At 41.4% G+C, this 12,619-nt stretch overlaps 1 long non-coding RNA gene across 1 annotated transcript in view; it reads left to right on the top strand.

The window, feature by feature from the left end:
- LOC120400350 overlaps positions 1-12,619 on the top strand; it is a 41,599-nt gene that overhangs the window by 21,433 nt on the left and 7,547 nt on the right. Inside the window, exon 2 of the long non-coding RNA XR_005595755.1 lies at positions 349-482. This is a non-coding gene — a long non-coding RNA (uncharacterized LOC120400350). The remainder of the gene's footprint in view (positions 1-348; positions 483-12,619) is intronic.

Raw genomic sequence — 12,619 nt, 5'->3', positions numbered from 1 at the left:
CTTTCAACCTTTCCTCATAGGTAATGATTTCTAAAATAATTACCATTTTTGTTGATGTCCTGTTTAACTGGACCATTTTAATCCCCAATCCTGCAAAGATTTCATGCGTACTTAACCTTACTCATATGAGTAGTCCCATTGAAATCTACTCCCATACATAAAGTTAAATATATATATGCAAGTCTTCGCAAGATTGGGGCCTAAATGTCTACCATTTTTCATGGTTTTTTTGTTTTTATGGAAGGTCAGTGGTGATTCTTATGAATAATAATAAAGTACCACTCTATCATATCTTTATATAGCTAAGCTATTTTTTCTAACTTGGCTTTTGTTTTGCATATTCGATAGGCTTTGAGTCAGATGGATATTACAGCAAATTACAACCAAAATGATGAAATGAAGGTACTGAAAGCAAAGCAGTACTGGACCATATGGAACAAAATGAATTTTGCTTCAGTGTGGATATGCATTGGAAATTTGAGGTATTATATGACCAATAGGTAGGATGCTTGAAATTCAGCCAGTCCTTTATGTCATTTTTCTAGCAAAGTGAGTTTTCATGTTTCTCAAAAAGTCAGTTTAACCTGTCATGTCTTAACAGTATGTTGTTTGTGTCCTGGTATGAAAGCATTGGTGTATAATTCATTATGCAGATTCTCCTATCTTGAATAATTCTTGCAACATCATTAATATTGGCTTTTTCGTAAATGGATAGCAATGTGAGACAAATGGAGATACCCAGGCCTGGTCTACACTACGACTTTAGGTCGAATTTAGCAGCGTTACCTCGATTTAACCCTGGACTTGTCCACACAACGAAGCCCTTTTTTCAACTTAAAGGGTTCTTTAAATCGATTTCTTTACTCCACCTCCGACGAGGGGATTAGCGCTGAAATCAGCCTTGCTGGGTCAATTCTGACTTCTCTGGACAGCGCTCTCAACTCAGATGCACAGGCCAGGTAGACAGGAAAAGGCCCGTGAACTTTTGAATTTCATTTCCTGTTTGGCCAGCATGTTTGCAGAGCTCATGCAGAGCTCATCAGCATGATGTGCACATTGCCGGGGCACATTGCCCAGCCCGTACTTTGTGAGAAGTCTATGACCATCTCCCTCTCCTCATCATGCTGCCGTCACCTCCTTGCCTGGTTTTGTACAAAACAATTGTCTGCCATTGCTCTGATGGAGGGAGGGGCGACTGACGACATGGCTTACAGGGAATTAAAATCAACAAAAGGGGTGGCTTTGCATTAAAGAGAAACACAAACAACTGTCACACAGAATGGCCCCCTCAAGGATTGAACTCAAAACCCTGGGTTTAGCAGGCCATTGATTTCACAAAACAAATCAGGTCAATTTCTTGTTTTGATCCATCTATCTTTTACATTTTAGGCTGGCAGCAGACGGTACAGTACAACTGCTAGCCATCCTCATCTCCCGGGTGCTCAGCAGAAGATGGTGCATTACGATTGCTAGCCATCATCATCTCCCAGCTGCTAGCCAGAAGACGGTGCAGTAGAACAGCTAGCCATCGTCATCTCCTGGGTGCTCGGCAGAACATGGGTATTACCTGGCTGAGTCACTCCCATGTCTGCCCAGGCGCCCCTGACCGAGGTCAGCTAAAAGAGCACCCAGGAATACGATGATGATGGCTACCAATCGTAATGCACCATCTGCTGCCAAAAGGCAATGAGCTGCTGCTCTGTAGCAATGCAGTCCCACGTCTGCCAGCACCCAGGAGACGTACAGTGACGGTGAGCTGAGTGGGTTCCATGCTTGCCATGGTATGGCGTCTGCTCAGGTAACCCAGGAAAAAAGGCACAAAATGATTGTCTGCTGTTGCTTTCAAGGAGGGAGGGAGGGAGGGAGAGGGGGGCCTGATGACATGTACCCAGAACCACCCGCGACACTGTTTTTGCCCCATCAGGCATTGGGATCTCAACCCAGAATCCCAATGGGTGGCAGAGACTGCGGGAACTGTGGGATAGCGACTCGCAGGTACCCACAGTGCAACGCTCCGGAAGTCGATGCTAGCCTCGGTACTGTGGACACAGTCTGCTGACTTAATGCACTTAGAGCATTTTGCGTGGGGACACACACAATCGACTGTATAAAAACAATTTATAAAAAAAACTACTTCTATAAATTCGACCTAATTTCATAGTGTAGACATACCCCCGCTCTTGTTCTCCTCTTGCTCCAATATAACTCCACTGATGTCAATAAAATTACACCTGATTTATGCTAATATTACTGAGAGAATCACACCTAGTACTTTTAGTGTGAGTGCAGTGTATGCGCTATAATGTGAAAGACTGGCACAAGAGCTCTTTGATCATTACTATTCAGGCTGGTGCATTTATGGCCCCATGGATTTTTAAGCAGACAGACTGCAGAGGCTCATTGAAAACAAATGAAGCTGTGCAAGTGCTGATTATTCCAGAAAAGCCTGACCAAATTAATTAATACTTAGGTGTGAAATGAACTTACGCCTTCTGTTTTCCCTAATACATCTCCTATGGTACTAATTTATTTTCACTATACGTTGGTACAGAATGGATGTAAGGAACATATGTGAGGCTGAGTTAAAACCTTCATTAGATAAGCTTTGCCACATTTCTTGTAAGTTTTAGTAGCATAGCTGGTTCCTTAGCTTTAGTTCTTTAAAAAGTGTAACTTACTGATACTTAAACACTGTTAGTGGCTTTCTAAATGAGGTATCTTTTGATGATAACAAAGAGAAATTGATACTTAGCAGTTATATTATAGCACAGTATTGTATCATTCCACAATCTTCTACAGTGTACATTTGAGTTTAAAATGGGTTGTTTGAAGTTTTTTGTTGAGGTTGTGTTAAATGGAAATTGTATGAGTGGATGTTATAGCCGCAATCTTGCGTGCAGTGTAATACTATGTTGCTGGAGGGGCTTTATGTTTATGTGTGTGTTAAGCAGATTTTTTATGGCTATGGTTGTCTCTTGTGCATTTTTAGTATGAGAGATCCACAAAATGAAGCTGAATGGTCCCGAAGCTTTTAGTATGAGCAAAAAGGCACTTAACCATAGAGTGTTCTAAAGTGCAATATAAATATTATAGACATTTCGGCCAGTGCTTTAAGACACGATCTGCATTTTGATGGGGTGTGGAAGAACCTCCTGGGACTCTGATTTAGCATAAGCTAGAACGAGAGCTCTGCTACATTTTGAAAGGGGCAGCATGTGCTTCTGCCTTTGGGGGGCTAACTTTGGGCCTGATATAGAGGATTAGCGAGGGGAATAGTCCTGCCCCAAATTACACCTACCATTTGGGTATTAGATGAGAGCAGGTAGTGGCAGTAGCCCTCCATAGGATTAGTTCTTCTGCTTTCCCCTGGGACTGGGCTCCTGCACAAGGGAAGATGATGGGGACAAAAACACCTTGTGCCCAGCCTTTGGGAATTCATGCATGGCTTGGTACAATCTAGTCTTTAATTAAACCAGAACTTTAAAATGCAAGTTAACAATTACTGGTAAAGAACTCCTTAAGACACACCTATCAAAGTGTTCACACCATCATCAGATGACAAGTCATCTGGAGAGGAAAGCTCCGTGGTCCTTCCCTAGGACAAAGCATCTTTAGAGGGAGAAGGAGGCCCAGGGATCTTCTGCTAGTCTCATCATCTTCCTGGAGTCAGCTGACCTGGAGAAGCCTAACAGGATCTTTGCTGGGCTCCTCAGTTACTTGTTTTGAATTTGGTGTTATTCTGGATTTTCACCTTGTGTTCCAGCCCAAGTATATGACATGCTTCTGGGAAGCCCCAAAATAGGAGGAAACTCTTCCTAAAAATCTCACTGTAAATGCTTCTTCTCCTGCTGCCTGAGATAGGTGTAACCTTTCTGCCAGGTGGAGAGGGCAGCAAGAAGAGCCAGGTTCAAAATCTAGGGGGTTCCTTTTCAACAATATAACCCAAACTGGCTCGAGCCCCCACTGGGTAACCTGGGAAAATTTCACTCTACCTTCTGGGTGCCTTTACGAGGCAATTCTTCCCCTCTTGGAAGCACAGAGTCTGAGGTAGAAAGAGTTTCTTTAATAAAAGTAACCCAGCATTAATCTGAGAAAACAGCGCACACAGGATTCATAATCATAAAAGTATGAGCAAGACACCCGCCCCAGAACACGCTGGGCAGTGTCCTTTGCTTCAGGTTCTTGAGTCCAACACCCAAGTTCTTGTAGTGAGCGCCCCCCTTAACATCCGGGTCACAGATGTTGTGCCAGTTTAGCACAGACCCAGAGTTCAAAGGTACATTTGTGTGAATTATCCTCCAGCCAGGAATGTGTGTGTGTGTGTGTCGGGGTGTGTGTGTGTAAATGCCACCATGATCGCTTCACTGCTCAAGCTCCTGTGGGCCACCAGCTTGCTCACTGCTCTCGCCAGCCGGCTGCCTGCTCGCTGCTCCCAGGGTGGCCTCTGTGATTTTAGTTCTGGGCAAAAACACAGTCTTGCCACAAGTGATTTCAGCTCTCAGTGATTTCCAGTTCTGGGAAGGCAGGGCAGAAGCACAGTCCTACCTAAACTGGTTTTTAGCTCTGATTGAGCAATTAAAATAACAAAGAGGTGCCTAATGAAATCTATTTAACTCTATTCTTTGAACTCTGTGGGGGAGGGGAGGGAGGAGGAGAAGAAACATGTTAAACCAGTCTTAAGAGGATGTGCAGTTCCCTGCAGGGGCACCGCCAGCTTTTTTGCTGCTGTAGGTGGCGGAAGGTCTCGCCCCCAAAATGCTGCCCCTGACAGAGGCGGCAGAAGGTCTGGCTGCTGTGGTCACCGCCCCCCAAATGTTAGCATCCTAGGCAACTGCCTAATGGGTTGCGCTGGCCCTGGTCCCTGACTGGGATACCTGTCCCCACCCCTCCTACTTTCACAGGGCTCTGACATTTGAGGCCCTGGCTTAAGGAGGAGGGTAGCTACCTCATTTGGGACAAGTTAAGGACAGTCATAGAATAGCAGAGTTGGAAGGGACCTCAGGAGGTCATCTAGTCCAACCCCCTGCTCAAAGCAGGACTAATCTCCACACAGATTTTTACCCCAGTTCCCTAAATGCCCCTCTCAAGAATTGAACTCACAAGCCTGGGCTTAGGAGGCCAATGCTCAAACTACTGAGCTATCCCTCCCCCAATAGAGATAGCTTTCCTGTATTCCTACAATAATTACAACACTGGTAACCATATTTCACTACCCCTGCTTTCAGTATTAAGCTCCCAGACACATCCCAGATTTGTACCCAGCACCAGCCAAAGTTGATCACTTTGACATGGCTGTATCTGCTGAATATGTAAGCAGAGCAGGAGCAAACTGTATTTACATAAACACACCCAAAGTCATTCCCCATCCCAGTTAGCTGTCAGGGAAGCATTCATTCAGACCATGCTTACACAGATTTCCATTTTGGTCTACTATGCACAGAGACTAGTGAGAATATCTTAACATCTTTCAGCAGCAGTTTTTGATGTAGCCACCCTCTCATAAAGTGAAAATTAAGCCTCTCTCTTGTATCTACTATGTAAATCATATTAATTAGGTCAATAGCCAGTCTTATATAAATTAGCCTTGCTGTTAAACCTGTCAGTACCTTAGCAGAGGGACCTTTCTGGTCCCAGAGCTTGTTTCTTTTATTGCTCTAATAAAAGGCAACACATTCTCTACTTTGGCTGCTATTTAGCACCATGAAACACAGGAAGAAAATAAGCTAAAAGGTAAATAATTACTTAAGCATCTTGTAAATGATACTATGCAGTGATGAGAAGATGGAATACATTCCAACAATTATAATTACCAAGGGGAGAATGTATATATATTAACCCGAAAAACGGCTTATGCAAAGATTTTTGAAAAGCTGGTTCATCAAAAACAAGTTACAAAAATAGAGGTTAGAATTAAATAAAGTAAATATTATGACTAGATTTAAGCTGTTTGCTAATAGTTGAAAATGTCTGGCATGCTGTGTATTTCCACAGTCCTAATGACTTAATTTCTCTTTGCTCCTAAATTAGTTCCACTAGCTATGCATGGGGTAAATATTCTTATAGGGCCAAATCTGCTCTTAGGCATGCAAAACTCCCACTGGAATCTCAGCTTGCCAAATCCTAGTGCAGCCATTGACCCATGTGACAGTAATCCAGTTCTGACAGAGGAGGGCCCCTCAGCCGTGACCCTGGAACTGCCCTTTAGCTACCTAGCCTTTTCACCTTCTGTGAAGGCAGATTTCCAGACTCTGTGCTTGTGTGGGGGAGGAAGAGGAAGACTGAGGAAGAGCCAGGCCCCATCACTACCAACACCAGAGCCAGCTAACAGCTGTGTGAAATGGCGCTGTCAGCCAGGGATAGTCGTCCACCCAGAAGGAAAATACACCCCCATACCTCAGGAAAAGGTAAGTAGGGAAGAACAGCTCCCTACTTACCTCCCTCCCTTTCTGTGGATGTTATTGTTGCCACCAGACAACAGTATTCTCTGCGGTCCTTGAACAGGAAAAAGAAGGATCAGGATCTATCGCAAGTCAGTGAAGGAGATGTGAGCTCATTTATATGAGCTCCCAGACACATCTTAGATTAAACAAGTTCCAACCACAGAGTAGCCTAACCTTATCCTAAGTATTGGTCAGTCTGGTGTACATGACTTAAAGCCCTGTCAGAATACTGCTTGTTTAGCTGTAGTGAACACTGCAGGATTTAGCTCATGGGCAGCAAATTACAAACTTTTACATTCATTGATAGCTTGTGCTAAACTCTGTAGCACAAGACAGTGGGACAATCCCCTTCCCCAAGACACTTTTGTCCATCCAACATTACAGAATGCTACTTTGAACTGGAGTCATCCCATGATATGAGAAAAAGTGATGAGCTGTAGGTGAGCTACTCTCATGGATGTTAGTTCCTGTATCTAAACTTCACTTCACTCATCCTCCTGTAGATTAATGTATCAGTTATATTCTTCATGAACCAAAATGAGCTTCTGTTTTAATATAATGGTGTATAATGTTATTTCCCTAGTGATATTACAACTTAAGTCTTATTATGTGACTGGACTTCTGATACTCGTGTGTGTTCTTTCTCCCTCCTACTACATTTACTATGCTTAAAACTTGCTTATGGCTTAAGGTCACACATAAATGGCCTGGTTTTTCTCTCCTTATGCTCAAGAAAATTGTAACTCTCCAACTCAACTGAAAGCAGAAGAATTGAAGTTTACTAGTGCAAGACCAGTGGCAACAGCCTGATCCAATTCCCACACTAAAGATAATGGGGATATTTCCATTGACTTCAGTGAGCTTCAGATCAAGCCCTAAGTGAAACAGGATCAGTCCTCATATCTGCAGCAAAGTCAGAAATATAACACATATCTGCTTACTCCCAACCCTGTGTTTTCATCATAAAACCATCCTTCTTCATATGACACCTCTAGTATTATATCTTCATAAGGAACCAACTCATCACATATTTTATCCTGCAAAATCAATGGTTGTAATCTGGTAGAAGTTCAGCAGCCATCGTATAACTAAAATATCTGACAAAATGTCCAGCTCAAGCATTCTCTTCCTCCATAAATGACATTATCTGTCCTTAAGGACCTAATTTAAAGGAGGAAAACCAGAGTAATTCAGAATTGCATCTATTGTACCCTCCACAAAAAATTACACAGAAGATGTGCATGAGATATGGAAAAAATCATTGGAAGCAGCAAATGCAGCATCATTAAGTATGAAATCCTTGGTATTAGGTACCACCCTATACAAAGGAAGCCATTGTTTCCATGCCATATTTAGTCAATCTTTTTTCTGGCTATACAGAGTCACTCAGGTCAGCATGTTGTCTTTTGTAGTAAGTTTCACCTTGACTGTAAACTTTTTTGGGGCAGAGACCCTTGTCATATTGTGTTTGTCTGTATTATGCATAGTTACAGGATTGTAGAGCTAATAATTAATATTTTTTTCAGATTCTGTGAGCAAACACCTAGAAAAACTTGCTTTCATGTGTGACAGGTACAGACTGGTCATTTAGCTGGTGTTCACTTTCTGTAGGACAGGCTGTGTGCAAATAGCTTGGCATAAGGATAGTAAATGTGAGGTCTATCCTCCATTTGGCTTCGTCTTACCTCATCTAGTAGATTTGGTGGAACTGTATGAAAATCAGCAATTTACTTGTCAAAGTCTAAATCCTCTTGAAGAGGAAGAGTAAATATTACTGAACTAATTCATCATACTTATTGTATAGGATAACTGTACATCTTAGATTGTATCATAACAAAACTTTCACCATCTAGGATTTCATGATATGATGCACATGATAGCTTTATGGTAGCATCACTTACAGAACTCAGATCCTCTTCATTGAGCACAAGCCCCCATGCCACTGAAACTAAAGAAAAAAATCTCCATTAGCTGTTAGCAGGACAGGACCTATGACCCATAGTTGAATAGTTCTGATTCTATCCAGTAGAGTGCAGTAGTATATACACACTATCCAAGATCATTACCTTATTCTTGATGTTTTATTTTCAGTGGTTTGGGGATTCGTTTAACCAACATTCTGGGGACTGGTTTTCTTTAAAGTGCTCAGCTAACTAGACTGTTGGTGAGTGTAAAACAGGACTTTTCTGTAAGACTCTGCCCACTGAAAATCATTGCTAATCTGAGAAAATTATCTTCTGTTGCAATGAGAATGTTTTTTTTTCCTCTGTAAGCTTATTTAGTCCTATCATTTTAAAGGAAAAACCACTAGTAATTCTGTTCAACTGTGCTAAATGTGAGATCTTGCTGTGATGGGAACAATAGTCTCTCAGAAAGGGAATTGAAAGCACTAAACTTCTTTTCCTTAATACTGGCCAGAGTTGAATTTAAACTGGCTGTCGAGGCAAAAAGCCAGGAAATGTTTTTTTTGACACCCAGCTGTTAGTACTTTCAGTCCTTGAATTGGAAAGCGAAATAAATGATCTACTGCAAACAATCAGATATCAGAATGTATCGTTCTTCTCTCCACTTTAATATGATTGGTGGGGTTTTTTTTCATATGCATTTCCAGCACATTCCTGTTTGTGTGCAGCCTAAAGAAGTCCTAGGTTTTACAAGCCTGGAATGCCAGGAGCATAAAATTATATACTGTATAAAATTGTAGTAGTGTAGATCTGTATACTAATTGTATGTGTCTATAGCATACATTATTATTAGTTTTCCCAACTTTGTCCCAGTTCCTTCCCTTTTGACATAAAAGCAGTGGAAGGGGAAAGTTATTTAGGAGGGGAAAAAAACTTTCTTTGTTTTTGCCTCATCTCCTGCACAACCTCCATTTTTAAATTTGGAATAGTGGCCTAGCAGAAGGAAAATTGGGAGGAGATTCATAGGCTACTCAGGACCTGATCTCAAATCTCTGACCAGACACACACAGTTTCCCTATGTATGGAAGCTGCCACTAGCTTCTTCATTCCAATCTGCTAACTTCCATGATAAAACTGGTGAGGGGGGTTATTCCCTTCCTTAGGGATCAGGGCACATATTTGTTTCTTTGCTTGGCAATCTTGCAAACTGCTCCGTCTTCTAGCCCCCTGCAAATTTCAAGCAGATCCCCAACATATTGTTCCCAAGGATGAGCTGCAGGAGAGAGGGAACATGCACTGTAGCTGTTACTTCCCTTTACAAGGTCTCCCCAACCTACTTCTTCACTATTTTACTTCCCCTCTTAGTAAACAAAGGGCGTTCAGGATCTAACTTCTCGGGCTTTCCTGATCCTTGGGCATTGGTTTTATTTCTTTATGAGATGATTAAGACCCCTTTGAAGTCAGTGGAAAGACTGCCATTGACTTCAGCAGGGTTTGGATCATTGTTTAAAAGGAACATAGGATTAGCTATACTACATCAGGCCTTCAGCCCCATGTGAGAAATCTGCCCCTGGCAATGACCCATATCTGATGCTTCAGAGGAAGGTGAAAATCCACCATAACTCTCCAAGCCAATTGTGCAATATTGTAATTGATGGTGGTGAGGGATTTTTTTCTTGACTACTCTTCTGAAGACTTTGGTCCCCCTTGACAATTTAGTTCTAAAACAAAAATGCTGTGACTTAAATTTATAATTTACAGAACAAAAAGACCAATACATTCATGCAATGCATCTGTCTTCCAATGCAGGATTACTCCCTAGAGTAAATTTTCTAATGCTTCGTCTCATCTAGTTTCAAAATTCCAAAGTTATGGACATTTCTCCACTTCCCTTCAGAGAACAATCCACAATTGGCAGGACTTTCCCCCCTAAATTTAGTCTAAATTTTCCATTACTCTTGCTTTTACCCACATGTGCCACCGTGAAGTCTTCAGATATCTGTGGGCTGTTATGTTGCCACCTAATCAGCTCTTTGCTAAGTTATACATATTAACTCCCTTAATCCTTCTTTATGAATCAGTCACAGCCCTCTGACTATTCTTGTTGCTCTTATCTGAACCTCTTTTTAATTCACTAATATTTTTCTGTTATAGAAATTCATTAAAAAAATCCCCATGTACAAAATTTACAAATGACAATATAATTATTATGGATAACTTAATTATAATTATTTGAATTACAATTTTAAAATAACAAATTGTGTGTACAATGTCATCTTACAACCACACTGTCACTTTTTAATGGCCTATTCAAGAAGTTAGTTTGTAAATCTTAAGACACAGAACTGGCTTTCTCCTTGGAATGTGACTTTTAATTTGGTGCACCTGAGTATTTATATGTCATTGGCTTAACTTTCATAGCCAAGATACTAGCTTTATCCTCTGTAAAGATCTTTGGCAAACTATTTTTGTCCTCAAGACTCAACTTTGCAATTTTTTAAAGACATTAACTGTAGGCAAAATATCCTCTCAGACATTTTATTCATTGTTAATAACTAGAATTTAGTGTATGACAATACACTGTGTCAAATAAATGGAGAATGCAAGCTATGTAGACTAATTCATACATGCTGTTTTGTTGCATTTTTATAACCCCTTTCTCTCTCCTATTTCGTCAGAATGTCTTGACTCAGCAAGAGTTTTGCACTGCTGTATCATTCCCAAGTAATACGTTCAAAGTAATTTGGATGCTGGAAATAAAATTCAACATCTTCCTTCACCCAGGAGAAAAGGGGAACTGTAGCGAAGATGATTTTGTTATTTTAAGCAACCAGAATTTACACAGAGAATCATCATGGGAGTTGGATCATCAGTCTCCTCAGTACTAATTGTGAATTTCAACCGAAAGGGGAAGCTCAGTCATTGTCAAGCCCAAGTGCTCAAGTAATTTATAATAACTGATAGACTGCCCATGAAAATCTGAAACTAGAATGAGACAAACTTAGAAGACAACCATTAATTTTGGTGACGTCAAATAGATCTGTTTTCCCTTTCAGGCATGCAAATGGTGAATTGCTTCCAAACTTCAGTTTTTGATGGGATTCATACAGTTCACTGCATATACAAAGCTGTCATGCTTTGAAGACATATGCAGACCAGCTGTATCCAATTGTGAGCAGTGGAGCTAAAAAAGTTCTAGAATATTTATCATTCACCAAATAAGAAATCCATAGTATGAAATCAAGCAGGACTGATACCCAGTATTCCACTGACATTGACTGAACTGCACCAGAGATGAATTGTCCCCCTCTCTTCTAATGTACACCCCCTGCCCCAAGTCTTTGGTGCTATGTTTTCATAGTATAAAGTGCAGTTGCTCTCTGTTTTGATGCTAGCTGTACTTTTCAGGAACAAGACTGACCATGTGGATGATGGCTGAAGCAGGAGAGGCCTACACTTATTACACAAATTAACTTAATATGTCTTGTATTAGGTCAGCAGTGGCAGGTCTCATTCCCTTTGATGCCTACACCAGATAGAAAATAAATTCTGCATGTATTGGTAGTTGAAGAATTAGATACATTCATGGAAGATAGGTCCATAAGTGGCTATTAGGTACAATAGTGAAAGATGTAACAATATGCTCTGGGTGTCCCTAAGCCTCTGACTGCTAGATGCTGGGACTGGATGACAGGGGATGGATCATTTGATAAATGCCTGTTCTGTTCATTCCCTCTGAAGCATCTGGCATTGGCCATTGTCCAAAGATAGGATACTGGGCTAGATGGACCATTGTTCTGACCTAGTAGGACCATCCATATGTTCTTGATTATGCCTGGCTCTTAAATAGTTGTGCAAGAAGATCTAAGGATTTCCCTCCCACTTTACATCACTACTTAAGGGCTACCTGGATTACAACTCTGTGCTTGGAGGAATCCTAGGACTGCACACCAGAAGCACCCCGAGGAACAACTGGGTGGGATTTGCATGGCTCTGCCCCCAACTCACCATGTACACAAGTCTCACCCATCATCACAATAGGGAAGCCCCAGGATCTATATCTGAGGAATGGTGTCTCCCAATGGTCTTTCTGGGATGGTGTGCCTGTGCACCAGCCATAACTATGGGCAGCATGAAAATAGCCTGACTTAGCCAACAGTAAGTGTATTTTATTTTACCTTAAAAAATAATCTGCTGTTTCGGGGCCTGATGCAAGGCCCAGTGACGTCAACAGGAGTTTTTCTACTGGACTTCAGGGGGATTTGGATCTGATCC

This window comes from Mauremys reevesii, linkage group 3 (genome assembly GCF_016161935.1).
Source record: "Mauremys reevesii isolate NIE-2019 linkage group 3, ASM1616193v1, whole genome shotgun sequence".
In the NCBI taxonomy this organism is placed as follows: Eukaryota; Metazoa; Chordata; order Testudines; family Geoemydidae; genus Mauremys; species Mauremys reevesii.
This window is presented reverse-complemented; position numbering and strand designations above follow the sequence as displayed.